The following is a 4,711-nucleotide window of genomic DNA, read 5'->3' as shown; positions in this document are numbered from 1 at the left end:
TGCTTACAGTGCGGGTATTTATAGAAAAAAAAACAGTGAGCGGAGCGGTATAGTCGGACGGGGCCGATACCCTACACAACTACCACGGAACTCTAACTTTCTGCGATTCAATATTCTGAAAATGGGCAATATTTTGTGATATTTGCACCCTCTTTATCGATTATAGGTCAACAGCTCCACTTTCTAACATTGGCATATTTTCGGTTTTTTTTTTCTTGAAATGAATTTTTACGCCATAAAATAAAAAAGTGGTCACTTTAGGTTTTGGTTAATTTGACCCTCGGAATATTGACCGATCATCATCTAAACAGCCGCTCTAAGTATTTGGTCACATCCCCTTCACCTTGTAAAATATGCGATGTTCTGCATATAATAATTGTCTCTTGGGCCATAATTGCGGCCTCAAGAGTTTGTAACGCCGCGAAATATTGGTCCTAGACCTAACATTAAGTATACCGATCGTCATACCTCGACTAGCTGATAATTTGTAAACACGACATATTTAGGGGATGAAATGGACCAAATACTTAATTTTTCTGGTCGCTCCAGAGCCCGCAATTATGACTAAAACATAAAATTTTTACATGGAGAACGGTAAAAACGGGCCAAAGAATAACCATGCCTGTTTGAAAAAGATCGGTCAATATTTAGTGGGTCAAATGGACCCTGAATTTTGTGTGAAAAATTACAAAAATTGTATTCTATGGCGTATAAATTTACTCCTGAAGGACATAGACCCGAGAAGTTGGTAGTATATCCAAGAGTCTTCTAATTGATACCAATTATATTGTCGTATGCACTCGGATGTCGGAGTTAGACTTAAATATTTACAGGTGCTTACGTATTCAGATATTATTTAGTAACCCATTACCACACTGAAGGGCGGAAATATAGAGCTGATCGCTTTGAAATTTTCCATGAGGTTCCAGTTATGGTCAAGGCAACGCCTATAATTTTCGGTGATGATCAGATAATAATTTTGGGATAAAGTTGACCGAAAACTTTTTTTTTCGAACATTAGAACACAACCCTCGGTGCAGAGAATGTGGACACTTTACAGTTTTTCTTTGACAAAGGCGAAAATGTAAGCCAAGCGACTGAAATTGTGAATCGTGTTTATGGTTTGGATACTGTAACAGCCAATAATGTGCAATTTTGGTTTCGTAGATTCCGTTCAGGAATTTATGATGTTAAAGATGCGCCTCGCACAGGTTAGCTGTCGTAACATCGCCTAAAAAGCTAAAAATCGACCACAAATATGTTTTAAACCATTTACAATTGACCAGAAACGGCCAGAATTGGCCAACAGGAGAGGTGTCGTGTTCCACCAGAACAACGGTAGGGCTTTAATGATAAAAAAATGGTATCTCGAGAGGATTGTGAAAATCGACTACTAGAGTTTTTGCGAGAGCAGGACTTCTGTGAGAGATATCCATTATGAAGTTACCTTTAAAATGGCAACAAATCATACAAAAAAAAAAAAAAAAAAACGGTGCATATTTGACCCAAATCGGACATTACGAAGCATGCTACATAATATTTTTATATGAACTATAGTTCATATGGATTTCTTTTTCCCCAAACTAATATGTTCTTCAAAAATAAATTCTTTTAAATTAAAAAAAAATTGTCCACAAATACTATTCACAAACGGGCTATCCAATTTTAACGAAACTTTGCACAACCTATTATCTTTACCAATCCTAGATCAAGTAGGAAGATGGGACCCAATGGTCCACTTCCGCCGGTACCTCCCCCACAAAGGGTAAAAATTTTTAACATTTATAAATCCAATAATCGGCGAATGGAATGCCCGATTTGAATCAAACTTTGCACAACATATTATCTTTACCAAGCCCAGATCTAATTTGCAGATGAGACACATTGATCCACTCCTTCTGGTACCTCCGATAGAAATGGTCTAGATTTTTCATATTTATGAATCCAATATCAGGCGAATGGAATGTCAGAATTGAACCAAACTTTGCACATCCTAATATCATAACCAAGAAATGACCAAGTTTGAAGATGGGACCCATTGGTCCACTCCCTCCGGTACCTCCCCCACAGAGGGTCAAAATTTTCAATATTTATAAATCCAATATTAGGCGAAAGGAATGCCCGATTTGAACCAAATTTTGCACAACATATTGTCTTTTTCAAACCCAGATAATGTCCGAAGGGAACCCGTCTGCCCTCTCCTCTGGTACATCCTACAAAAAGGGTCAATATTGTATATTTGGCCAACATAAAATCCGAAACATCTTTAATTAAACATAGTGGAGAGGGGGGCACCTTTGAACACTTTTTTCTTTCAAGCTTCATAATTTTTTTTTTATTTTATAATTTTCGGTTTCTTATAAAATTAAACTAATAGGTACATATGTAACCTTTAAAATGAATATACATAAGATATACTTAAGCTTGTTAAATATATGTTATTACTGTTTTAATGGACGAAGTCAAAGCTTTGAACAATGTTTGGTATTTTTGAACGACTTGGTTTTTTACAGTGTTTATGTTCAAATATGTATGTATTTTATTCATAGATATCAGAAATGCAATTATTTTTTTAAAAATATATACAAAAAGTTTCGAAAATTAAAAAATTCAAATCAAAATTTATTAAAACATAAAATGACTTAAAAACAAAAATTAATATGATGAAAAATACAGTTAATTTCGTAATCTTATTAGCCCATTTGAAATTTTGAGAAATCGCAACCAAAAGTTAAAAACTCAGTTTTGTCTCAGTCTGTGGAATTTTGGGAAATTTATAATAATTTTTTTGTAGGAAATATATATATATATATATATATATATAAAAGAAAATACATTAGTTATGTTTGATATGATTGTTGGAATGCAAAAAACTAGTTTAACGAAAGAAAACGATCACCGAATTATCTCTGAGCCCTTACAACCAAAAACTTAAAAGTTTACAATGGCACTGCGAAAACATGGTCAACCATGTACATTTTGTCGACAACTCAAAAAGATAGCCAAAGTGGTTTACGAAGATAGAGGACAAGATTGTCATATACAAAAATGTCGTTACGGGTCGGAAAAATTTTAAACCGAGATTTTAAGAGCGCTGTTCAAAGGTGCCCCCTCTCCCCTATACCTTATATAAAACGAATTATATAAATAAGTCCGAATACCTCCTCCGCATACCATAGGGTGAGGGTATATATCTGTCGGCAACACCGACTGACACTTATTTACTTGTTATAATATAATATTTTTCCAATATCCAACAACAACAACACTCGTTTCAAATCAATTAAATTTATTTCACAAATCAAATGCGGATATGTTTGCACTGATGCCTGGCATTTCATGTGCAACAGCATAATAACGCAGTGCAGAGCAGCGCAGCGAATCTGAAGCTGAACGAAAATTGAAACTAGGCGCCTTCGAAATGTATGTTTTGGGAAAATCCCAAATAAAATTAGCTAACAATTATTGCTTCGACTCAAGCAAGTCAATGCTCCATGGCAAACAAAACAAAATAATGTAGACAGATCAAGCAAAACTTAAAGCCGAAAGACATACAATGGTAATACAAACATACCCCACTCACACACACTATTTTTATAAAAGACAAACCTTGGCTATTTGACTTCTTTTTCTGCCGTTTTCTGTTTTGTTTGCCAAAAAAATCTGTCAATTCTTATTTCCTGTACCCTGTACTTACCTCGTCTCAACGTGTCTGTTCTGTTGTTTGTCTCTCAACTTAAGCAACTGGAAAAGCCATCTAGCAATAATCGTTTTATTTCTTTTTATTTTGGGGAATTCCCAACCATCGTCGACGTAGCTGTGTGGCACAAAAGTTATTTCTGTCTCGTCAAATTGCAACTACCTTTGCCGCATGACATAACATTATTTAATGCTGCAGTTTGCAGCATACTTCGATGCACAGCCTTTGCTTAGCACAGTGACATACTGAGTTTAAACCTGAATTACCATATACATATATGTGTTCAATGTATGTTCATATGCAATTTGGTCTTTGAATTTGTTTAGGGAAATTTAACAATTAGATTTAACAATATAGAATAAATAAATATTATTTTTATAATTTTTTATGTTAAAAATAGACAATTAAAAAAAAATAATTTTAAATTTCTTAAAAATATTTTTAAGGAATCCACATCCTACAAATTTTATAAAAAATTAAAAAAAATCACGCCTTACTATTTGCTAAAAAACATTTAAAAACCAGTGAGCGGGGCCGACCATACGATACGGGGCCGACAATACTATACCCTACACATCTACCACGGAACTCTAATCTTCTTCCGATGTTTATTCTGAGCCTGGGCAATATTTCGTTATATTTGCACCCTCTTGCCCTTATTAGATGTCAACAGCACCTCTCTCTTACAGTGACATATTTTCCGAATATTACTAATATGCAGGCCTTTTAACTACTTGTCCAGATAAGCGCTATATTTCCGTCTTCAAGTGGGATACATAATTATATATGAATACGTACGCACGTGTAAATATTTAAGTGTAACTACCACATCAGAGTACATACGACAATATAATTGGTATCAATTTAAAGGTCAACCACTCCCCTTGGATATACTATAAACTTCTCGGGTCTATGTCCTTCAGGGGTAAATATATACGCTATAGAATATAAATTTTGTCATTTTTCACAGGGTCCATTTGACCCGCTAAATAATGACCGATTTTTATCAAA

The sequence above is a fragment of the Musca vetustissima genome, unplaced genomic scaffold (genome assembly GCF_032173495.1).
Source record: "Musca vetustissima isolate MV318-11 ecotype Yass unplaced genomic scaffold, APGP_CSIRO_Mvet_v1 utg194809, whole genome shotgun sequence".
NCBI classification, from domain to species: Eukaryota; Metazoa; Arthropoda; class Insecta; order Diptera; family Muscidae; genus Musca; species Musca vetustissima.
Note: the sequence above shows the minus strand (reverse complement) of the source record.